Genomic DNA, 26,302 nt, shown 5'->3' with positions numbered 1-26,302 from the left:
TTTCAAAATTTATTTTTCGCCGAAAATTCGGAGTTTATCGGAGTTTATTTTTTTTTTATTCCAAATTCTCCGAAATTTGGAGCTCAAATTCGCAGTGTTTTCTTATTAAAAATAAACAAACAATATCCAAATGTAAACGTATGCTGGACAAAAAAAAAAAAATAAAACGCGATTGTATTAAATAATATTTTCTTCAGTTGGATTTGGCGTTGGTGCCATTACTACTGGCAATACTAATTTGTCCTAGAACAAAAGTGGCACACAAGTGTTATTTCGATAAACGTCGATACCTTAAAATCAATAACCTACTGGAGGTAGTCGCTGGGAAGCCTGTATTTATTCCATGCTATTCCATCAACCTACCGCGCGGCTGCAAGAGATAGAGTGGAAAAGAATGTAATAGAGAAGTTTCAATTATCCTCTTTTTCACTTTATGTAATTTCTATGGTCCATAGCTTTCGCGGTTACAAAACCACAACCTATCCTTCCCCTCAGGCACAAATAGTATAACCCAAACCAGAAACATAAACAGTAACTTTTGTCTTGACTCGATAGTGCAATGACCTGTTGTCCTGACCGAAATTCGAAAGATATGTGTGGTGGCATTTTCCCAGGACATTTACTCTACGCGCTGATTAAACCATTAATTGTAAAATATATTTGTGTGTGTGTGTGTGTGGGGGGGGGGGGGGGGGGGGGCGGGGGGGGGGAATTGGCATATCGAAATTCAGAGTTTGTCAGATAAATCCGAATAGACGAAACTTTTACCGGCGGGTGGTTTTCGAATTCCTCCGAAAGCACGAAAACGTAGTTATGAGTCACATCCCCCCCCCCCCCCCACACACACACACACAAACACACATACCACTCCAAACGCCCTGGAAAATTCTGAACTTTTTCAGTTAAGCCTGAATGTAGAAAAAACGAATTCGGCGTACTTTTACCGGTTATATTCGCTTTAACCCGAAAACGCTGAACCCTAAATATAGCGTTTGAAGTAAAAAAAAAAAAATGCACGTGCAATCCCGTCGCCGCCAGCGTACGTTTTTTTTTTTTTTTTTCTCCACTAGCTGTTAAATAATGCCATGCATTCTTCAACCCTTTTTCTTTACGTTCTGTTTTGTTTTCATAAAACGGTACCTATTACAGCCTTTTTACATGCGTGCTGTTTTTTCGTTGTGCTGTTTTGACGCCGTGCTGTTTTGACACGCGCTGTTCTGTCGCTGTGCCGTTTTGACGCCGTGCTGTTTTGTCGCGTGCTATTTAGACGCGTGCTGTTTTGTCGCCGTGCTGTTTTGACGCTGTGCCGTTTTGACGCGTGCTGTTTTGACCGTGCTGTTTTGTCGGGTGCTGTTTTGTCGTGTGCTGTTCTGTCGCGTTCCCCATTTACACATCTGCCGGTCTGTCCGATGTAAACATTGCCACAGGACAATTTAGTGTTGTGAACTACACCGTAAGCGCACGGCATGTACATTGCCTTGTGGCTCTGTTCAGATACAGGACTATTAACCCTAATCCTGTCGACTTTAGCGCAAATACGTCCTAATTTCGAAGGCACCGAAAAAAACACTGGCACTCTATGACCGTTGCAGCTACTTTTTCGAAATTATGCGAGACATTTTGCCCATAAGGTAAAACCATAGGTTTCCGTTTGAGCCTTTCCCTGGCAACCTTACATGAGTGACGAAGCAGTCTTACCAGGCTCTCCGGCACACCGCTCAGCGAGCCCTCTCGGTAGCCACCGTCCTCAAGCCTAGTAGCCTGCCCGGAGCTGCAACATCCCAGTGACGGCGCTGCTGGCGGCCGATGACCGCAACCTGCGGCTCCACTCCGCTTCACGCAAGGCAGCCGCCAACAGCCCCCCCCGTGAAACGTGAGACTCCAACTAACTATAGGTGGCGCCACTCACTTTTCAAAATGGCGGTTGTAGTGAGGGTCGGAGATGCGTGCCGCTGTTGAGCCTGTCTAGTGCGCTGGCTTCACTGAGCGAAACAATTTCTGGTAATACGAGGAAGCTAGGCTGGTAAGAGCGCAGGTTACCTCTTTACCCTGAAAACAAGAACGGTTTTTAGCGTAATATTTGCGCAAGAATGCGCGTTTTAATTTTGGAACGAAACCGAAACTAACCTGTATTTTGAATTCAATTTCTAGCATTAGGACTTAATTTCAGATTCTTTCACAGCTCAAGATGTGTCTCACATCCTAATTATTTAGTTTGAGAAGTTGTTCGCGGAAACATTATTTTGTGACGTACATGTTCGATCCAGGCCCAAATATTTGTAGTTGTTGTAGTTGTTGAAAAATCTGTGCTGATATTTGTGCGTTCTCGCTGCCTTTTCTCGCTTATGTAACGTCACGGGAAATAATGAACTGCGGGCCTTTTAATGGGTTTTGGGGTATTTAGATGATTAATTGGTTTAACAGCATTCCCAGCACAAGAATGAGAAAATAATTCCAATTTTCCCAATATGTCCACAAAACGTATAAATTAATACACGCTGTTCTCACTGCAACAACCCAAAGACAAAATTCGAGTCAGAGAGCTGAAGTGTGCGTTTGCTTTTTATAGCAACGCGTGACGCATAGGACATTATATTACACCCAGTGCTTGACCGCTTGTCTATCTTGATAACGATGTCAGAGTTTCATATGCAAAAAAGAAAACAAAATTATACCTTTCTGGAAAGATCATTATGATTGAATGACGTATTTTCGTGATCTTGGCGCTAATTGTAAGCATACGTTGTCGCGATTTGTATTAATAATAATAATAATAAAATTTAGATATTTTAATACGTAATTTTTCAAAATATATTTTGTTGCTTATGATCTAATTTCAAACGCGCGAACAAATATGACAATCAAAAGTGTGCTAATTATCATCCCTAGTGCCAATTGCAGCATTTTTAATTACCAAGTAACAAAATAAATATTCTAAAATCAATGAAAAAATTCTAGCAATGTGAGAAATACATGTAAAATTACATTAATTGTGGGTAAAGTATATTTTGCTATCAAAGTCGCGACTTTTGACACTCGGCAAAACGTCCAAAGTCGGCGCCAATATCCTTCCAGACAAAATGCCCAAAAATAAAAAGTAAAAAAAAAATTATTATTTTTTTCATAACATTTAGTTCCTTTCACTTTTATGCGCCGTCGTTTTGCCAATCTCAGTTCGAAGGAACACCTGCTTGCACGCCTGCTCACTGTAGCACGTTTCGTTGGCTTTGGAAGCCGGTGAAACAGTAGTGAGTTTTAGTGTTGCGTATACAAGCGAACGCAAGTGCTGTGTGTTTGCGCTAACTTTGCGTATTCCACACTGCGCGCGCGCGGGGCTCGAAATTGCGGTCTGGGATGGCGCATGGCAATAAGGCGCACGCACAACGTGGGGCACGCAACTCTAACGCAAACGCACACCGCTTGCGTTTGCTTCTATGCGCATTACTAAAATTCTCCAGTAAGGCACAATCCCATACCGGCTGCAGCCCTACGTTGGGACAGTGAAGAGTGTTGCTTGCATTCGGAAATGACATTTCATGAGCCATGATCGCGAGCAGTTCCGCCGTGCCCGCCGAGCAGGAGAATCGAGGGACCCTCACTAGAGCGCTTCCCGTTTCCGCCGCGGGAGGGCGAGCGTCGAGCTGGAGACGCGAAGAGCCACCGATGTGGCCCTCAGGAGGACGACGTTTGCGCGCCGTCCGCCGTCTGCCTGGACCTTGACGTGAGGCTTGCCACCGAAACATTGCCGCGCGCGCAGCTGGCGAAGTAGGCAGCGTGGCCGTGGCCTAACGTTATCGTGCTTGCTTCCCACGTGAAGAACCAGGGTTCGATTCCAGAGAGCGACGCGTCTTTTATTTGTTCTCGGAATTTACTGTTCTGGTACATTCAAGAACTCTGTTGCTTGGTTCGAGGTTCGAATGTTCGAGTCACCGAGCCCTCTAGGTCGATTGTTCCATAAGCCAGCGCGTGTACATAAGAGGGGCTCCGCGTGGCAATCCGCAGTCAGTCTCGCGCCAGCGTTTGATTCTGCTGTTACGCCGACTTCGACGCCCGCGACGCTCTGTTGTTATCTCCTGTTCCCTTATTCTTTTGTGCACACGTTCGCCCAATTAAACATTTCAGTTTCCTCAGTTATTCTTTGTTTTGTCACTTCATCATTCGTGACAATATTATGTTTGTTAATAAACCTTTAGCCTAGAGCTTGTTTCGGGCCCACTCGAGGAAGGGGTGTAAAGAACTGGCCACAAGGTGGCCAGCAAGAGCCAGTAAGGGAATCTTGCGGTGTTGATTGATAGGTTGGTTGGTTGATTTGGTATCGCAAAAGCTACTAAGGTAATAGAGTGCCATAAAAAAAGACTATTGTCGGAATAGGTCTAGAGAAAAAAAAGAGGCGTTAGTAGCCACTGATTAGATAAAGGATGGTAATGGGGTACCAAAATGTAAAGCAATGTTGGGCATGATTGGTAGGTTAAGAAGGCTGCAACCGGTTTAGAAGGCAGGTACTATATAAAAATTTGAAAACATAAGTGGGTCTCGCAAAAGGCTCATCACTTAAGAGCAGAGCTGGGTGTAGTAGGATACACTCTAAGAAAAAAGGTGTCGAAAAAGGAGGGGATTTCTAAGTTCCTCCTTGTGACGATCTAGTCTCTCCTTTTCATCGATTCTACGTAGTGCGCCCTCTATCTGTCATTGGAGAGGGAGAAAATTCTCTCCATCGCGTTCCGCTCGTAGAGGGGGCGGCCATAACGGGACGGCGAAGCTAATTGCTCAACATTTTTACGTACGCCAAAAAACAATGCATTTCAAACCCGGTTTCGAACTAATCTGCAAACCTCTGCAGCAATAATAAATAATCAACGCTGGCCGGTTGCCGAATCCAAATCCAGTGGACAGGAGCGGACCGCAGTTTCGGCTTGTTTACGTTGCTGTGTCCTGTCGCTGCATCGCTTTGCTTGTCCGGCGTTTTTCCTGCCACCGCCGACTGTAAAAGGACATCTAGATGTCGCGAATAAGTAAAGAAGGTGCGAGGGCCTTCTATATAAGCCGGCCAGGCACGAATCGCTGCATAAAACGAGGTTGCACAAGTTTTGCGTTGGCGCATATCTTGGTGGTACCCACGTCGCTGAGAGAAAACTACTCATAAAAAAAAAAAAAGTGTTTTCTTTTTCAGGCGCACAATCAAGTCCTTGCCTCTGGGAGCTCTATTATCGCAACGTGGAATAATTGCAGTAACGGCAGTAGTTTAATTTGATTGCATCTGGTGTGGACCCATCGGCCGATCGAGACATGCCCCGTTGTAAGTTTTGCGTTGGGCGAAGCTTACACCGGCGGTAGCTTTGTTCGATAACGTCGATAACTACGGTTCGGTAACCCTTGCTTTTTTTGTGTGTACCCTGCCATGGACGCTAGGAGCGTGTTCCCGACGCGCTGAAGAGTGCCTCGACATCTTGAATGTTCACAAGCTTGCCTGAAATTTGAAGAGAGTTTTCGAGCCGGTGCCAACAGCTGCTTGTCTTCTGCACAAGTAAAAAAACAGATTGTTTTGTTCATGCATGACGTGTTTTAAATTCCTTAGGCGATAGCGGTTCGTCATCATTCCTCACAACTCTACACTGTTATTTTAATAAAACCGCCGTCGCGCTGGAATCTCTGCCTGTTGTCGTAGATGTAAAAACAGCGTGTTTACGGGACAGGGCCCTTTCGAACCTGCATTGCAAGAGATATTTGCAATTTCATTTGCACAGAAAACACCCTTATCCACCTCTTACCTGCTGCAGCTGTGACATGGGCCTGTCCGAGCAAAATTTTTTGATTTTATTTAGCATATTCAGATCCTAAAGCTTTATTATAAAGGGTGTCTTCTACTAAAGAAAATTGTTGAAAATATCTGAACAATCGGCACGAATAGAATAAGAATTGGGGTTTATGTACTCTACTGCACAACAGCTTGGCACTGGACGGTGTTGGCATCTTAACGCCCTTGCAGCAGGTTTTGACCTTCTGATATTTTGCCGTTGTGCACTGACTCGGGTGCCATTCCATCCACATTCAGGCTTGGTGTAACATGACTGTTCAGTTATTGTCAAGTTTGGAAATGAACAGACTGGGACCAAAACTAATGGTGAATTCCACTCGTAGATCCGGAGCGCTTTCCAAAATCCGCAAGGGAGGCAAAATTCCGCTCCGTAGGACCCGCTCCGAATCAACGAGGGGATGATGAACTCACATTTTTGGAGCGACCTCCAGCACACCCCTCCCCACGGCTTCTCCCTCCGTCGTTCAAAATAGCCGCTGCTCGAACTTGACAAGCCGACCAACGCCTCAGCCAACTGATCTTTTCAACGAAAAGTGACAACTGTCATTGCTTAGCTGCAAAACTAACGCGCGACACAGGCTGGGTGAAATTATACGTACCACGGCGCCCATGTCACAAATAACGATGAAGACGTCCGCATTCGGCTCCGTCAGATACCTTTCGGCCGCCTCAACGCGGCGGGGCACGCACAGCGATTGCCATCAGCGGAGTTCAGATTTCTGGCACTACTTTAATACAGAGGTAACAAACCATCACTTTCACGGTCATTGCCTAATCTGTTCTTGCTTTATTGTACGAGAAAACGCCAGCGGCATGCGGTGTAAGAAGCTAAACAATCATTGACTGCAGGATGAACAGGCCTAACCTTGCGGTTGCCTCCGGATTTTCTATCGTTCTCCCTCTCACGATCACAGATATCAGCGCTAGCGATTTGCCATGCTCCAGTTCCGGCTTTGCATCCCTTATATACGCGAGGTAGAAGCGTTCGAACCGTAATAATCCTGCGTAAGACGACCAAGGCATCCGAGCAGGTCCAGCTCGACCGACTCGGCTGTCGACGACGCGGCCGGTCTGCTCACCCCATCACCCCCACCAATCTCGTCGCGCATGCACCACCGCCAAGCTAAAGGAAATGACGTAGCGCGCTCTGGCAACTTCCGCAAAGATCTATGAAATCCCGTGGAGCAAGTTCGGTGGGGTTGGGGGCGCTCCATAGAGCGATCACTGCCAGATATCTGCGAGCGGAAGATGACCCAATCGAACCAGATCTGTGAGTGGAATATGCGAGCTTCAAATGGAGCGCTTTTGGAGCGCTCAAGATCTGCTAGCGTAATTCGCCATAAGTGATCTCTTACTTGGTAGTATTTCAGTTCTGAGTTGAAATCATCAAAATGAAAAGTGCTGCCGAAATTGCTTCAATTCGTCTGGTTGTAGATAGTGAATAGTTTTGCACCAGAAAATGCTCTTGGTTTCGCCATTCTATCACTGTTTGCTTTTTGTATATTCCAGGACCTTGTGGGGCACCCTGGCGGCTCCCCAGCTCAGTTGCCAGACTGCGGTGCACAGGTGGCTAACTTTACCGCGCGACGGTTCAATCAAGCCGGCCATGCGGACATCGTGTGCGCCGCCTTGATAAGGCGGATCAGAGGCGGCGCACAGGGAGTCGCTGCCCGGGCTCAAGTGCCGCTGGTAACGATGTTAGTGTATTGATCGTCTCGTCCATGTCCAATTCAATGTAGTTTCTTGTTGTTGAAACCGTGGGCTCCGTGTTATTCCTCAGGGTCGGATATGCAGCAAGGCAAACCGACCACAATGGTACCCAAGCGTGGTATGCTACCCACTGGCAGAAATTTCACGGGGCTTGGTTTCTTCTTCTGGCAAGCTTCTTTCCAACCCCCGTGTTTCCTACAGTCGTTCTGTGTTTCCGTCACGTCCGCGTTTGTTGTAGCGGTGTGTTTCTGACTGTTTGTTTTGTGGCCACGAGAATTGTTTTTCGCGGTTGTGTTGATTTCTCAGGGGGGGGGGGGGGGGGGGGCGTGTTTGCTTGTGCTTGCGGGCATGCTCACACGGGGACAAGAAGCCGCAATGGCCGCAGCGGCACAAGTGACCCTACTCACAAAGGTCACGGAGATGTGCAACTCCGTGATGTATCGCCCGGCCCTCACGCCTGGCCAGCAGGAGACCCCACAGCGAGCGCCCCGACCACACTTTACTGTTTTAGTCTACACAAAGTACAATGACGTCAAGTTCGTGACAGACTTCCTCGCCATGTTGCACACGGACCACCTTGCTTGCCTTCAGTACCTCGGAAGCGTTCATCGTGGACCGCATTGTCCCGCTAACGTTGCAAGCCAGCGCAAGGTGCTGGTTGGGATCGCAGGCCCTCTTCGCAAGCCTGGCGAACTTCCAAACAAGGCTTTGAGAAGAGTTCCAGCCTGCGAGGTATTCGCAACCCCTGCAAAACGGACGCCACCAAGCGGGAAAACCGGGAACCAGCCGGAACAGGCCGCTTTGCGCCCCTCCGCGTCTCTGGTGGCTTTGGCGGACACGAGTTGTCGGCGCGGTGGCGAACAATGTAATTTGATGAAGGTCCAAAAACTTCTTAAGTTTGCTTGAGTGTTCATTAGTGTAGTGAAGCCTCAGTAGATTGTTTCCTTCCATCACTTGTTTAAAAGCCCTTTTACTCCACAGCACACGGTCGCGTGCTTTCGCTTTTTTGGATGGGAAGGAATCACGGAAAAACGTTTTGATTTCTTGCTTGTCTCGAATCACATTCAAAGTGAGACTACTTAATAACTGCTAAGTGGTTTCTTTATACGGATGTAGAACAGTGGAGTGAGGACGACAGACGAGGAGTTCCACTGGAGGGAACACCAATGTTGCAGTCATATAAATGGGAAGGTTTGATAGCTGTTTTTTTTTTTAGTTTAGATGTGCTCGATTAGCTTCAAGTTTGAGCCAACCGCGCCGGTCGGTGCGTTCGCTATTCATCTTGGCTGCTTTTCGCCGAAAAGGCCTCTGGATCACACTGAAAGAGTTGGGCGGATTTCGCAATTACTTGATCCCGGAAATCCTGCTCGCTGCACACGATTAATGAGGGAAATTGCCTGCTTTCAAAAGGTGGGGGACGCGTCTCGCAAAGTTAGAAGCTGTCACTTATTATGATTTATCGCGCATCCAATATTTATATTATAACGCCGTCGAAGCCAGCAGCAATATATGTCGTCTACATTGCTCAGGTTGACCGGCCACAAAGAACACTCATTTACTTCGTTCAGGATTCAAAGTCAAGTTCAATGCAGAGAGGTTCTGCGTGAATCTCCGATGAAGACTCTCTTTAGTTTGTCGGCATTCGCCTCCGTGCTACCCGCTACAACCATTTGGCTGAGCTCAAGTAGTATTTCTCTGTCTGTCAAATATATTTGTATCCAGCAGTTCAATGAATACCTAATTAACTAAGCTCATATTTCAACCCGAAGAATATACTAAAATCTCTTAAGTGGGGCATAGTCAGTAATATAATACATAGCCCGCATATTCGTCAAAATGACTCTCGATTGCTACTAAAACCTGAACTGAAATACGAGTATCAGCTGCTTAGTGGGGCGCCAGCGGGTTAATATGCTCCTTAGCTCAAGAAGCGCTCGCTTAATTTTCGCAATTTTCCTACAGCCTGTGTTGTTGACCGTGAAGACGACTGGAGCTGTTTCTTAATCGCGGATACGCACAAGCGCCCAATTTCGCGGACAGATCAGTCGCATGGTTGAGGCATATGAGTTGACTGTAAATTACTCTTGGTGGAGCAATCCTGTAGTCATCGCCGCTCTCCTTAGGTGATGAAAACTGATTAGAGTCTATTACCGTCTCTCCGGAGCCCATAGTTTCGGTTTTGAACGAAATCTCCGGAACGAAAGTTTTACATGAACAGAAAAACAAAATACCGGGAAAACAAAACTGTGATCTGCAAGTTTATGTGCACCGGTTAAACTTAACCGTCGCAGTTCAAATACCTATGTAATTGGCATTAAACAACAGAAAATGTGTTAAATTGAATGCGCCAGCCGCTCAGCCGGCCCGGCCGAGCCGTCGCTACCTGGACCTAGCCGCCCTGTTTGTTTGGTAGTAGCGCCCCCTATAGGTTGCTGGAGTCGCGAAGGCAACGCAGATTCTTCGAGAGCTTGAGGCAAGGACCCAGCACCCGGACGAAAGTCTGGTCCGGTACGTTTGGGTCATGCAAGAGCTCATCGAGAGTGAAAACCCGAAGTCAACGGAGTCGGACAGAGTAGCTCGGGTCAGAAGACAGTGCCACCCAAGATACCACGTCTACCTCACCAACCGCGCATATGAGACTCCTGAAGAGCTAGACTGTGGCGCCCGCCTCACGAGGAAGCCCTTCATGCCTAGCGGGACAATGTGCCGCCGCCTCCGGCCAACTACGCGCCCGAACCGGCATGCACATGGCGGGGCCTTGAGACCTCCGCGCAAGTGGACTGTCCGAAGGTGACCTTCCTTCGCCACATCAATCAGGGGAGTGTGCGTGGCATGCATGGCGTTCTTCCGTGCGGGATACGCAGATGTTCACCTAACTCTCGTCGAGAGGTCCGTGAAGGTAACCGTGGGGGTCGCGAGATCCCGTGAGGGCGTCGCCACGGCAAGTGGGAGCTCGTAGGCCGCGATCTATCCCAAGCTTGCGGCCAACGGAGATCACCACCCAAGTGAACCCTCTTCATCAGTCTGCTTCTGCAAGTGCTCGGATAAAACTGGCACGCTGCGGTCAAAAATCCGCAGCCATGCATCATTGGCCCCCGCCGCAACGGAACAAGCCCTCCCTACAACAGCTGGTCAGAAGCCTGGTAGAGGCCCTCCCATACTGGTTTTTTATCCGATCGCTAGAGGGGGTTAGACAGGCACCTTGGTGCGGGTGGCCTAAGCAGGCAACTGTCGTCGGATTGCTGCTATGAGTGCGAGAAGCCCGGCCATCACCGAAAGCAGTGTCCAAGACTTCTGGACACTACAAACAAGAGGTGACACGAGACGGCGGCAAAGGGCCAGAACCAGAACAGGAAACTACATCTAATTGGACATGGACGGTACAATCAATACGCTAACATCGTTGTCGGCGGCGCTTGAGTCCGGGCAGCGACTCTCTGTGCGCCGCCTCTGATTTGTCTTATCAAGGCGGCGGATGCGATGTCCGCATGGCCGACTTGATTCCGCCGCCACGTGGGAAAGTTCGTCACCTGTGCCCCACAGTTGGGCAACTAGAAAGCTTCCCCCCTCCCCCCCCCCCCCCCCCCCCCCCGCCTCCAACTTTGTCCGGCATGTCGATGACGGAGTTGTTGTTGTGGTCGTCAGGGGGTGGATGGCGCTGCTAGGCGGACGCACGTTGCACGTCCGGTCGGCGCCGTTGGACAAGCGTGATGGCCCGTTGGGAGGTAGCGCTCGCCGAGTCGGTTGACGCGCGCGATGCGTTCGGCGTTCGCCCTCTCCCCAGCTCCTTGGTCACATGCTGCTCTTTCTGCAGCTGCTTGGTCAACTCCAGCTTGTCAAAGACATCCTGCATCTCTTCCAGCTGTCGCTTGAGCTCCTTCATCTGGCTCAGGGCTCGGCTGGTGGCTACCTTGTTGCTCTGGATCGTCTCCAGTTTGTGGCTGCTCTCCAAGTGGTCCTCCTTGATTCGAGCCAGCTGCCGCTCTGTCCAGTTGGGGGTGGCCGCTGTTCATGGTTCCCTGGGCCGCCCCTGACGCGCCGTCGTCTTGGGTGGCCCTGTCCACCACGAGCCCGGCCGCCATGTCGTTCGGATGGTGGGTATGGTGACAGTATTGTCCTCTAGCCATCTTTGTGGAGAAACTACAAAACAGACGACATGGGGGCTTAGTTGAGGATTGAGCCTGACGTTATTTTCGCGCCCTTTCGAGAAAGTTTGAAATAACGGGTCTGGGGTGGGCACATTATCTTCTTTCCCCTCTCTTGAAAAGGGAGCAGATTCGTGGAAGCAGAGAACTACCCAAATGCAAGGCAGGTGAAGCCGAGGAGACAAAAAAATCGGTTCAACACTCTTTGGTGTCACCGACGTCGCAGGTTATACCGCCGCCTTGGGGGAGACACGGGGGTTTCCGGAACGGGACCGTCGTTAGTGTCGTTCCAGTCCTGCGAGGAATCTTTGTTTTCTGCATGAAAAAATGTTTAGGGTCGGTGACATGAATATGTCCAGTTTCTTCACTGGACTCGCAGTGAACTAGTTTGTAAGTGAGTGGTGAGCACTTTTTATGCACGGAAAACGAACCTTCCCATTTGTTTGCAAGGAAGGCTGCAAAGACTCGAGCGGCGTCGCTCAGTGGGTGAGTGCGCTGGAGTACAAAAGCTCCCACCTCGATTTGCAGGTCACGTCGCCCCTGGTTATACTGTTCCAACTGTCGAGCTCGGACGATGTCGAGGTTGTTAGAGAAGTGCTTTCGCAGGTCATTTGCGATCTCCACGTAGGGGCGAAGCCTTCCCCCAGACTCTGTAAAAAGGAGATTGTTTAAAAGCGGAAACCCGAGCTCCTTGCCGAAATTCGGTTGTGCGGGAGTGAGACCCATTGACCAATTAGTTGTCGTACGGGTTGCTAATGCCAGCTCCGGCAGTTTGGCGTCTCAGTCCTCGCGGCGCTCGGTGTAAGCCACTTGCATCATTTTAAAATGTTGATTTACCCTTTCCGTGATGTTTGGTCGTGGATAATGTGGGGAAGTTCTTTTGTGTCTATTTCCGAGCACCGCGCATGCATCCACTAACACCTTACTTGTTAGGTAGGAGGCATTATCGCTTACGAGCAGTGCTGAAACGCTGAGCCTAGCGAATGTTCCAAGCAGGCATTCCACAGATTTTTTTGAGAATCTAGCTTTCGCTAAGAAAATAACTCAACCCACTTCATGAAGTGGTCGGTTACCACGAACAAATGTACTGATTGCTGCAGGAACTACGTGTGAAGGGGCCCATGACGTCACAGCAACAAATCTGTCAAGGGCTCTGGCTCACGATTGGTTGCATGAGACCGGGGGGCTGAGCATCACATGGTCTTGCCTTCTGGCACACCGAGCAACTACGAGCGTATCGGAGCACATCCTGCCTCATTTCTTTCCAGCTAGAAATTTGGGGATAACTTTTCGTAAGTTTTGCTGCTGTGTCCTGCCAAGGCAGAGTCATGCATGTACCACAACCTATGCCTGACACGAGTGCAAGCAAGGAACATTGGGAGGAACATGGGGCAGCAGGCAAGGAGCCCTACATGGCGCACGCTACAGTCGACAGCGCCTCAGGAGTGATGTGGCGTGTTCGGAATGCTGCAAATGTTGAAGTCGCTCTATGTTGGTTAGGATGCCTCTAAGTCTTTGCTTCAGTATATGTTCAGGGGGAGACTTACTTGTACAACCCACTGTCAAGCAATGCTTAAACCGGGTGTTTTATGAAAAATGAAATATTTGTCCTACACATTTTGTTTGCACCATTATTGCGAACCGAAACTTTGGCAAAGACGGACAACATCATACCTTCGGCATCCCAAGCATGTGCACCCACGTGATATGCAATGGGCTACAAGATCTGCCACACCGGTTCATGCTGTGCTGCACAAACATTGTCACGTCGTCTGCACAACGCACGCCTGCAGTATCCGACGGCTTCCGTGAGAAACAGAAACATCGAAACAGGCGTTTTCCCAGAAGCCTATTTAGTAGGAATTCATACAAGGTGAAGTGTAGTAAAGTGCATTTAAGTACGCTGCGAAGCTGGTATAGTGAGCAGCAAGTGACACAACACCAAGAATTTGGCCTTTGTGCATTTTCCCAGACATCTCACCTAAATATCAACGGAAACACGGGGCTTAGCACAACGGAGCCTTCCCCGGGCTCACGGTGTTTAAGCGAAGCGCAAGGTGCCGCAAACCTTGACGATAGGAAACGTGGCGACGTCCGGCAGTAGCTTTGGCTGCACCGCTGATCTTTTGGCTTCTCCGCCTTCTGTATAAAGGTATCAAACGGCATGGCAGCCTCCCGATAAGCTAAATTTCACAGAGTAGCTACTATTTCATCGTACGCCGACGACGAAAAGCGCACCACGTCCAAGAGGAACAAGAGAAGCGCAGAGTCTCGATATCGTTTTCTCCGTCGTCTGTACGGAGAAAACACGGTAGCGATATTAGCAGACGGTCACTTGTTCGATATTCTTTCTCTTGTCCGATGTCCGACAACCCTGCACATTCCTTGAATATTAGCATTTCATCGATGACAACAACGTTTTCGGAATGTGAAAGCTTCCGGTCGAAACAACTACTAAAATTTGCAGTTTTACCTTGTTTCGGCATGTACTCAGCATGCACGGCTTAATCTTTTAGGCAAGCGCACGACTACTGGCAGGATCAACCAGGTAATCTTTTTGTGGTCCTCCTTAACGGAAGAAGCCAACGCGCGGACTACTATCTGCCATTTCATGCCGTTTGAATCATTACAAGCCCAAGGCAATGCTGTCATTGAGACTAACAATGCTTGGATTTGGGCTAGTTGGTTTGACATTATGAGGTATATTGCGCTGCGAAGTTACACTTAACACGTAAACACGCAATCAATTAAACAATATGGAAGACTGCGGTTTCACATATATGTCGTGTACTTATCCATCTTCCATATCGTCTCATAAATTGAGATTGCGTGTCTATGTGTTCAGTGTAACTTCGCAGCGCAATATACCCCGTAATGTCATAGGGAGCAACAACAGCTGCACTACGCAGGATTGCTCCATCCCTCACAAGTCTCAGACCTGCAGGCAAAGTTTCTAGTCTGGGGAACTCCCTGTTAGGGTACAGCCACCGAACGACGACTTTAACCGGCACTACGAGCATGGCGGCTCAAGATAAAAATCAACAGAGCTTTTCACCTCCGCTCGGATTTGGTTGCGCCACCTTTCTCGTCTCACAACATCCATTGCTTTGGTCACTGACACTTTATTTATGCATTGTTGCCTCATTTCGCTTCTTTAAGCTCGCGTTTCGTTCCCACCGGCATGTGTTTCGGCAGCGTTCGGGTCCCTTCTCTTCAGGCTTTGACCGTTCAGCGTTCTCACTTTCGATATACACGTCACTGCCTTAGTCACTCTGCATTATTAATTTAAGAATGTTGAACGAACAGAACGGACAGACAAATGTTAAAGCCACTTGAAAAGAAGGAAATTTGCACACGTTTGCACATCTGCTAATCGTGCTCGAACTACTGTTCTATGTAAACATATGCTAAAGTCGGGTGTAAGCACAAGTTGTTCGGAAACATCTGTTTAATTATAAGATCTGCTAATGTCGCGTGTCGACGGCTTTCAGCATGTTAAATTTATAAAGTATCATTAGAGTTATGCAACGTTTAACTCTAGCTTTTATTGTATGGCGCACAAGTTGAGCGGATGTGTACAAGACATAAATGGAAATGGTAATAAATGTTTTTTTTTCTGGCTTGCCCACTAGGTACAAGCCTTTTCCTTTCAGTGACAGCTGATATTACTACATGGTGTGGTGATTCACACACGTATACGACTGTAGTTGTACGGATTTGTTGTAAGAACTAAATTGTTTTTCCTGAAACATCTTATTTTATAACCACGCACTTCACTTTAAAAACAAAAAAAGCACTTGTCCGCCTCTTCATAATAACAGTTAACACTGGTTATACATGTAAAACTTATATTCCTAAGATTAATATTAAAAAAAGATCCAGTCACTACACATCTTTCTTTTTAACTGTGTAACAAAATATTTGGCAAAATTCACTTTCGACTGTTTCACAGTCGAAAGTGAATTTTGCTACACACACAGAACGTCACGGACAATTTTGCTACAAACACAGAACGACACGGACAAAAACGACACGGACGAAAACTTCGTCCGTGTCGTTTTGTGTTTGTCCCTTGTCCGGATCCCCAGTCTCGGGTTTACGACTATGCTCAAGAAAAGTTAACCCGCCCCGGAGAATCGAACCCGCGACCGCCGCGTATGAGGCAAACGTCTTACCATTACGCCTTTTTTTTTTTTTTTTTTTTATTTACGTCTTACCATTACGCCACACCGGCTTTCTTTTTTATTTTTTGTTTTTCTTTAATGCATGCGAACAGGGGATGAAAGAACACATCATGCGCTAGCTCAGCCGAACATTATGATCTAGAACACTTTGATATTCATTAAACTAGAGAGCAGAGGCAACCAGTCGGGCAAAATTTCGCGGCACTCGGATATACTTTTGATTTGAGCTACAAAAGAAGAAAAATAAAAAATAAAAAAATAACAGATTTTGGTGCCTGAATGGCGTTTCTTACATCCATCCGAGGTTTTTATATACTATATAAACCTATGAGGCATAGTGAAAATATACGGCACTGTGTCTTCGGAAGAAACAGGCAGGAAACATATTCAATGCGGAAAAATGTTAAGGTCTATCTTCAACGTGCGCTGCAGGACATCCCAGAAGAAAATTGCGTCCCAGCAATCAATAAAAAACATGTTCCATAGTTTCTGGTGTTTTTCATAGTAGAAAATTCACTGTCCAAGGAACGAAAACCCTTTTCTAGTTTAGCCATACTTTGATCGGTAGTACAGAACAGTGCAACTTAAAAAAGAAAGTTTTGGCCGCTGGAGCGATTCCCATCTTTTTTACGGGACATAATACATCTCGATCAGGGCAGTCTTCTAGATCGTGCATTAGATTGGTGTTGGGAAAAGAACATCCACAAGGTCTTTATATATTTTTTTTTCTTGAAACAATTCCGAAATAATCTCTAGAAAATCTGACACTTAAGAAGTTGAAGGCGTTCACAACTTCTTTAAGGTACCCCACTAACCTTGGGGTTCGGCCTCCCACCGGCGCCGAACAAATTGCTCGTCGCAGAGTCAGCACACAACGGCTTTCGATAGCCGGTACTGTCGCCGAAAGTCGTCGTCGGGGAATCGAACACCCGGTGGTCTCGGTAGCGACGCCGACGGTGGCGGAAGATAAGCTCGGCCGTAGCGTACGGCACCGCCATGTTGACGAAGTAACTTCGCCTCGCCCCGAAGCGAAGATTTCGAGCTGAAACCACGGCTCTCGCAAAGTTCGGAAACGTCACTTTGACGTTAGTGACAACTTCGACAAACGAGGTTTCTAATCACTTTTTTTTTTTTTTTTTTACATAAAGTTTTGAGGGATTTGGAGCGTCAGCAGGTCGGCTAGGGACAATCTGCTATGCATTAATTTTAGTTTGGCGTAGGGATGTAGGGACAAACGGGCGCTACGTCATCGGTGAAGCCGTTTAATCAGCGGGCTCCTCGCGCCCCTCACGCGCTGCACGCGCGCCCCGATGAACGTTGCTTCATTCTGCTACTATCAAAGAAATGAGCGTTGTAATGATTGAAACCTCGCTCGGCGCGGCGTCAGCGTCGCGAGAGTCCAATTAGCGCGTTCCGCGAACTTCGGGCATGAAGTTGTGCTCGACGAGTTTAGCGACCCTCAATTGCATAAATGACGAGGACTCGACGACACATTTCTGTGTCGTCCTGTCCTCGTCATTTATGTAATTTTCCTCTAACGCCGTAAATCCACCAGCACGTTCCATCTGCACGAGTTTACGCATAACATACTATTTTTAGGGAATTTTCTCTCTTTCTCTTCTGTGTTTCGATTACATCCGGAACTTCTTGCTACTCCTTCTTTTTCGGCAGTATTAAATGCCATTTGTCTGTTGGCACTCATCCCGGTTAGAGCACTACATAGCTCCTTCGGATCAGAGTAGCGCAATCCAGAGCGCCATCTGTCGGCGAATAGCGGCGAAAGCCCGGAGGCTCCAACTGCGGTAAGAAATTCATGAGGAACGTGAGAAAATCGTTTTTTGTTTAATATTTTGGGGATGTACGGAACGACAATAGTTTTTGACTTAATAAAGCAACACTTTAGAATAATTCGCGCTAAGTTGTGTGCCCCGACGTTTTTTTCGTTTTTTTAATTGCCTCAGCGGCATCTTGGAGCAGACGACGCGGCAGTGTCACCGCGACGTCACAGCGCTCACGTGACCCACTCCGGCCAACTCAAAAAGTCCATCTCCGCTGAGTACAGAAATCGTGTCCTTCAAACGCCTTCGCCTTGAAAATCGGCCTCTCCAAATTTTCACACGAATCCAATATAATGAAAACGTTGATAAAGTGTGTAGTCCTTTACCAATTTGACGACGGACTAGTTTCGAAAAGTGCGAACTCGGCATTATTTGTTCTAATCAGCAATGTTGCCTCGATCTCCAAGTATTTTCCCATAGAGCGGGCCGCGTCCTGGAAACCTGAGTACCACGTGACTCGCGCCGAGCTGCTCTGTCGGCAATGTTGCCGGCAAAACACGCGGATCAAAGGATTGCACTACTCTGCTTCGTAAGAGCCATATAGTGCTCTAATCCCAGTCTCCCTTGTATTTCCTTCTTCGTCGTTTTTCGCCTTCATATATCAATTCAGAGAACATTGACTCTAAAGGCCGGTTCACACTATTGCGACCGAGTAAGACTGAGAGAGACCAGACTGGTTTTTAAGCCTCTTGCGATGTCTTAGGACTAGCTCCACTGCAGCACATCCGGTCCTAAGACGTCGCAAGGGGCTTAAAAAGCGGTCTGGACTCTCTCGGTCTTACTCGGTCGCATACATGTGAATGGCGCTTAACGCGGTGTAGGGATGTAGGGAAACGGGAGCGCGACGTCATTAGTGAAGGCGTTCAATCGGCTGGACCCACGGTGTTGATCAGGCACGCTCCGACGAAGCTCGCTACGACATTGTGTTTCACGATCGCGGTCATATTTAAGCACCGAGAGAGTTTTAATAATTGGCATCACATTCCGCGTGACGCCTAGTCCCAAGAGTGCAATCAGCACGCCCCGCAAAGTTCAGCCCCAACGTTGTGCTTGAAGAGTCTAGGGACCTCGGGTCGCTAAACTCGTCGAGCACAACTTTGTGCCCGAAGTTTGCGAAAGGCGCTAATTAGACTCCCGCGACGCTGACGTCGCGCCGAGCGAGGTGTCAATCATTAGAACTCTCATTTCTTTGAGAGTGGCAGAATGTAGCAAAGTTCATCGAGGTGCGCGTGCAGCGCGTGAAGGGCGCGAGGAGCCCGCTGATTGAACGGCTTCACCGATGACGTAGCGTCCGTTTGCCCTTACATCCCTACGCCAAGCTAAAATAAATGCATGGCAGATGGTCCCTAGCCGACCTGTTGACGCTCCAAATCCCTCCAAAGTTTGTGTAAAAAAGAAAGCGATTAGAAACCTCGTCTGTCGAAGTTGTCGCTGATGTCAAAGTGAAGTTTCCGAACTTTGCGAGAGCCATGTTTTGAGCTCGAAATCTTCCCTTCGGATCGAGGAGAAGTTTGACTTTGTCAGCATGGCGGTGCCGTACGCTGCAGCCGAGATTATCTTCCGCCACCGTCGCCGTCGCTACCGACGACTTTCGGCGACAGTACCGGCTGTCAAAAGCCGTTGTGCGTTGACTCTGCGAGGAGCTTCGTTCGGCGCCCGGGCTTCGAGGCGGCGGACAATCGCTGCTACCATGAACGTGGAACAAAAAGTTCTCTGCGCGCTCCGGTTCTTCGGAACCGGTAGCTTTCAAGGCATGGTGACGACTGACGAGAACCTGTCAGTCTCGCACATGACTGTGAGCCGGGCTGTCAGAATTTTTGCGGCTGCCATCGTTTTTTTTTTTTTCTGTAATATCCCAAGAGGTACTACTAAGCTGGTATACAATTCAGAATGTTAGAAAACAAAAAAGAACCGGGGTAATTCTTGGGCAGGGGCGACTCTCCCGGCAACCGGCAGAATTATTTCCACTCATTGGTGGTCAAATCAACTCATCGAACGACGTGACATTGACAGATTGTTTCATCGGCATGCGATGTAATCATGAACATTTTTTTCAGTTAGAGGTATATACACATTGAATATTTTCAGACCTTTATACATGTAAGTGAGGTGTCCCAAAACTAACACCCTAATAAGTGTAGCGATATATCTTATAAAAAAATGTGAGCCTCACACTCTTAAAAATGTGTGATTTTTAAACACGTTTCTTAAAACGTGTGATAATGCACTTCACTTTTTTATAAAGATGTAAATCTACAATGCTCCTTCTCGCAAAGGTGTAATTACCACAGTACACTTCCTTTTTTCGGGTGTACACAGTGGTCCGTGGGCCGGGACCCAATAAAATGACTGAACAAATAAATTACACAAACCAGTCGCCGAAACAGCACGTCGCTGCTTGGCCAGTGTCGAGGAAATTTTGGCTGAAAACCGGCTCCAATATTGGCCGGATGAACGGTTTTGCGCATCGTCCCGACATCTGGCAGGTATGGGCTTACCTATGCAAATAAACGATTTGTGCCTAATAGCACTGGCACCACTGATCTCTCAGTATGCTGGATCGCAGATAGAGACCTGTATTGCTTGGCTCGAGCGGCACCACCGGCAGTCATCGCTTGACATGAACTTATAGGAAAACTCAACTTTATTAGGTTAGTAGGTTGTTCTCGACCATGAAACATCTATAGTGGTTTCCGCAAACAGCAGTTAATATTGTGGGGAAGAATATTAAACGCGTAAGAATACCAATCATTTTTTTAAAAATAAATGTTGTGTGGTTGAGGGCTGAGGGCGACTTTGCTAAGCATTAACTGTGATCTGTTTAATGAGACAAGGGTTACCGAGAGTTATTGTGAAGTTATACGTGATCTCGGAGTCATCAGAGCTCAGCCAACGATAAGTCAGAAGGCCTTTACTGGGGATTCGCATCGTTTTAACCACTTGTGAATTGTACTTCCGGTGAAAGCTTTTTCTTTGAACTGCTGTGAGGGCTTCTGTGACAAACTGAAACTCGGAGCGTGCCGTTCAGTCGCTGAGCCTGTCATTTATTTAGCAACTGAAGAAAACGACGTCGGTAAAGTCAATAATGCTCCGGCCGTTTTTTTGTTTTGTTTTTTGTTTTGTTTTTTGTTTTATATTGATGTTCGAACGTTTCACGACTGTCTATTTGATCTCCAAGCATCCGATGGAATGATCGCAACACGTCATAAATACTCGCCCTCGAGCCACTGCGTACAAGCTTCCTACTTTTGCGTGTTTCTTCCTTAGACTTGCGTGTATTGTCTGTTGTCAAGCAATGGCCGCCGGTGATGCAAGTGACGGGCTCCCGATCCGCAATCCAGACTGACACTGTGAAAGTTCTAATGCATTGCACCCTCGGAGTGCTGCACGGAGAACCGGCCCCGAACGAACTTGCCGAATGCACCGAGTGCAGACTGATGCTCTCGCCATAGATGTTGCAGAAACGTACCGACCACAAACCAAAACTAGCGCCTTTTTGTTTGACGTGATGGGCGGGAATACGAGAGTGCCCAGTCGCTGCCATCGTTTATCTATAAACGTTGGTTGCTGCAACGTGTAACTTACATTTGTGATGACTTTCAATTAAGTGACTCGGCTGTCAGAGATATCTACAGACGGCGTAAGTTTCTGAAACCAGCTGACTACAAAACTTCATACACTTGAGAGAATCGATGGCACTGTACGCGAAAGAGCTTGCTTCGTTTTAAGCGTGGTATTATAAGTGAGCCACTGAAAGGATACGGCTTAAATCTAGTTCATCAGAATATCTAGCAATACGTTTCGTAAGACTTTTCATTTCCCTGCTGAGGGCGTTGACAACGAGAGCTTTTTCAAACAAAATACGACGGAGCAAGACAGCTGCCGTTCAAATATGACTTTACGTGAGCCTCGGGCAACGTCTCCCTGTTTCGCTTTCCCGAACGCTGAGTGAATGCGTCACAGGTTTCTGCTATAGGAGCTTTGTCGACAAAACTTCCACTTTTCACCCGCACACGGAAGATGTGAGCTCTCGCGGTCTCTGTATTTATCCTGAGCCTTTCATTACACAGCGCATGCTAGGTTTCAGCGTCTGTACGGCAACATAGCGACTCAAATTTTGTAAAGAAAGCACGGATCGTTCCTTCCTCCCTTCATAAAATATAAGACGCATACATTTCAAGCTCGCGTTTGAGTTTGTGCCCCGCGGGACGCGATTTCGAGCAGAAAATCTACTTTTTTCTTCGGCTCCGAAGGAAAAAGTAGATTTTCTGCTCGAAATCGCGTCCCGCGGGGCACAAACTCAAACGCGAGCTTGAAATGTAAGCGTCTTATATTTTATGAAGGGAGGAATGAACGATCCGTGCTTTCTTTGCAAAGTTTGAGTTGCTATGTTGCCGTTTTTTTTCGTTTTTTTCTTCGGTCCCGCTCTTTTCAATCTGTTCTTTTTCTTTACTTCTCTTCTTTCTTTAACTCCTTCTCATCTCTCCTTTCATCCCCCTCCCTTCCCCGGAACTAACTCGCCAACACTAAAGGAGTGGCCAACATGTTCCGGCTTTCCGCTACCCTCACCACTAACTACTACTACTACTTCTTCGGTTCCGCTGTGCGTATGCCTCATCATATACAGACGAACTCCCGTCGTCTGCTCTCGCTCTTAGTCTGAGCGAGGCATGACGGGATTGAATTTCGGCCCAACCGCGCTACAGAGCCCAAAGACAACGCACAGCGAGCGGCGTGAACGCTCGCCTCCCCGCCAAGCTCCCCGCGATGTCTCGTGCTCTCGTGCACCGCCTAGGGATCGCGGGGGATTTTTCGTCAAAAGTTGCGAAGTTGAGCGCCCGCAGGGTGGAGGAAACTTTGCGGCATTTTTTTGGTCACTCCCCCCGCTACGTCGAAAATCAAAGAATGCTTTGTTCCACGTGTTTAGCGACCCTGGAGTCTTCGTGAAACTATTGTTGTCTCCGGTCTTCTTCACCCGCGTGGTTCCTGGGTCAGTCCAACAGGGCTTGGGCGATTTCGGTAGCCCATGCAATACGTTCTGTGGTCTCATTTTGGTTGTGCAAGGCAAAATTTAGCTGAATGTGGGCAAAGTGGGCGCACCTCCACTCGGGCTGCCGTCGTAGCATCCCAAGTGCGTCCCGATTCGCCTACGCGTGGGCATGCCCAACTTCCGCTGCCCCTGCAATGTTCCATGCGTTTAACCTTGTCTACGCGCGCTACGGTTATCACAGAGGTGGGTTCCACGGGGCACCGCGTAGACATGAACTTAGGATTCCCTTGCAAAGCCCTAGCGGGGTTCACCTCGGCTACAAGGGGCGAAAATTAGCACAGAGGCGGGATTCACGGGAGCACCGCGTGGGCAAGCCCGACTTGGGCTCCCTGTAAAATACTCCCTTGTGTCCGAAATTGTATATATAAAGACAAAGTCAGCGCGAGGGGAAAGATTGGGCAGAGCTCTGAGCGTGGGCAGGTTGAACTCGTGCTGCCCATGTAATACCCCCGCGGGTCCACGGCGACGCTCTCTAGGCAATATTAGCATATATGTGAACTCTAAGGGCACACGTGGATCATGGCCAACTTCAAATGCCTGTGTAGTTTTTTTTTTTTTTTAGATGGCATTTTCCACGAATATTGAGAATATTTAGTGCAAGTCCTGTAAATTTATCATAAAAGGTCTGTTTACTTTCATACCGAATCACCGAGGTTCCTAATTTAAAGCGCGAGTGAAAATATTTCGGTTTGAAAAACTTTGTTATGAATGTACTACAGAAGAGATAAGATAATCCGCCAACCAAAAATTGAGATAGTAGCGACCCTACGTTTCGAAACCGTTCGTTTCTTCTTCAGGGGGATGAATGAAGGACAGCAGCTTCTTCTTCTCAGAGAGAATTCTCTCAAACATGTTTACCTTCATGTACTACAGAGCGTGTATATAGAGAATGTTGTGTTGAGTGCGTGTAGGAAGTTTTCCTTAGATTTTTAAAATTTAGTGCGGATTCTAAACACGTACGCTCTTTGCCATGTCGACATCTGTTCTAAATCTCGGTGTCTGTAGCCGGCTCAACGGGCTATGTATCCCGAATACCTTTTCAAAAAGTTGTATGTAAATTTGCAGTTTTTTGTTCCTTCTGGTACAGTTCGAATGCCCAACGTTTGATGGTCTTGCTCAGGACATTTTATTACTGAATAAGAGCGTAAACGTTGAGATGGGTATTGAAATCGCCATAATTTTTTTTTCAGCCATACTGATGTTAAAGACGCAGGCTATATGCGGAACGACTCATAATTAATCCGAGGCGGGGACAAAAAAAAATAAAATGAAGAGACTCGCGTGTGGTTGCCCTTCTCTTTTATTTTCTTCTTTCGTTTTTCTCCTGCGCAAAGTCGACATGGTACGAGAAAAACACACAGAAGTAGGAGTGCAAAGAGAATATACTTACAAATGTCCAACACTTTATAGAGTGAAATCGCCTTGCTACTGGACAGGCATTGCCGCCTCGCGTGGTTCTGGTGGGCTGAGGCCTTAGGCTACATTGCCTCTTGTGGTTTTCGGGAGCGTGGTTCACGAGGCTGTAGGAGTGGGTACAACGGACTTGACGCGTATTGAAACGAAGATTTATCTAGATTACGTAAAGGTCCAGAAACACCACGTGCTTCACAATATAAGTTCCCTCGTAGAATAGCGAAGCAAACAGACAGCATTTTACAGGTCGAAGACAATTGGACCAGTCGCCTCGAAAACCGCTTGGCATCAGCGGTTAATATTGGGGCCGCTGGCTGCTCCAAGTAACAAAATGTTTCTGCCGTTCCAAAGCAAGCCGAATTTTGCGGATTCGTTATATCGCGGTCATAGGTCACGATAGCATGAGCGGTAATTTCGTGGCCGTTGGCTGCTCGAAATAGCAAAGTGTTTCTGCCTATCCAAAACAAGACAAGCCATGTTTTGAGCGCTGTCCGCCACGTCGCCGCCCGGCTTTCTTCAAGCCATCATGGCCCCCCGTTACTCAGTCTATCCACGCACGCACTTCCCTTTCCCTTTCATATAGACCGTTCCAAGTAGAAAGGGAAAAACACTCTCGAACCCGAGAGCTGCGCCAACGCTCCGCTTACCCTTTCCCTCGAAAGGTCGTCTGCTTCACGGAGTGGACTGGTAGAAAGCACGTGCGCAGTGTACGGAGGCAAGTTGTTTCGACAATGTTAGGCGCCGCTTTGAAATTATAGCGTGTTTCCGCGCGTGACTTGGTTTATGCAAGAAAAGAGTCGACCGGGCAGCACTGTGCTGTCATTGGTTGTGCAAATAACCAAAAAAAAAACGAAAAATAAACGCCGATTCAGTGTGCGAGACCCACGCTGTCAAACAGGATGAATGTGGGTGCGGCATTTTTATGCTGCACCGGTTCCCCGCTGCTCCGGACCTACGACGCCGGTGGCTGGCGAATGTAAACGGAAAAGACTTCTTGCCATCGAAGAGCAATCGTGCGTGCTCCGTCCATTTCTTGGACGGCCGGCGAACTGCAGAGAACCCCGTGCCGTTCCTTCGCCTGGGCTACGACCGAAAGGTAAGGGGAAGGGCGGCTTAGACAATGAAAAAAGAAAACAGTTGAGTGACTCTTGATCCACTGATTTGATAACTATATTTTTCTTCAGGTGGTAATTGGGAGGCGACGCCTGGTGGGGAACGAAAATGCGCCGCCGAAATTGAAGCGTCGGGTATGCGTAATTCGATCGTTTTGGGGGGTTTCTGAAATTGTCAATTTACCATGAATACGTTAGTGCGAATGGCCGAACGCTTCAATTATTTCAAGGAAATGGAAAGCAACAGCAACACCCGCGATGTCCACGCAGCATCGACATCTTTTGGCAGCAAGCTGTCTTTACCTGGTGAAAAGGTAATGTCTGTTTAAAATTAGCCAGTCCATGACACTGATATTTTTATTTATTTATTTATTTATTAGATACTGCAGGCCTTTTGATAGGCCCTTGCTCGTGTAGGGTACAAAAGACTTGTAAACCATCATTACACAAGGCTTTCATAATGTTTAGTAATTAACACTCTCATAACTAACAATCAACGGGGAAAAAAGTTTCTACAACATATGTTCAAAAAGGTTCACAACACAAGAGCACAATGGCAATACCTAAAAAGGATGATCATAAAGTGCTTTATTAAAATTAGCGGCTATGAATATATTGTAAGGGATGGCGTTCCAATCTGATATGGTGCGTGGAAAATGTGAAAACTTAAAAAAATGTTGGTTCGAGCAAATATTGGTTGAAGAGAAAACTGATGGTGGTTCCTAGTGGCTCTGGAAGATAAGGAGGTTATATTGCCGCGCGCAAGGCTGAGAAAGCAACGCTCGGTCACGGTCCTCCAGAAAGTTCCCGTTTATTCATGTACCGCACGTAACTTCTATCATTTATCCCTGCTTTTGTTTTCTAGAAAGTGCGTGTTCATTCTCGCCCCGATCACGCGACGCTCGAACCGCTTTCGCCGAATCTTCGAGATAGCGGAGCACTCTAGATAAGAGGCCGCCCGCGACCTTGTCGAGTCAGTCTCGCCCCAGCGCTCGATTCTGCTGACACGCCGACTTCGACGCCCGCGACGCTCTG

This window comes from Ixodes scapularis, unplaced genomic scaffold, assembly GCF_016920785.2.
Source record: "Ixodes scapularis isolate PalLabHiFi unplaced genomic scaffold, ASM1692078v2 PGA_scaffold11__112_contigs__length_91849675, whole genome shotgun sequence".
Classification (NCBI taxonomy): domain Eukaryota; kingdom Metazoa; phylum Arthropoda; class Arachnida; order Ixodida; family Ixodidae; genus Ixodes; species Ixodes scapularis.
The sequence above is the reverse complement of the archived record's forward strand: the minus strand, read 5'-3'. Positions refer to the sequence as shown.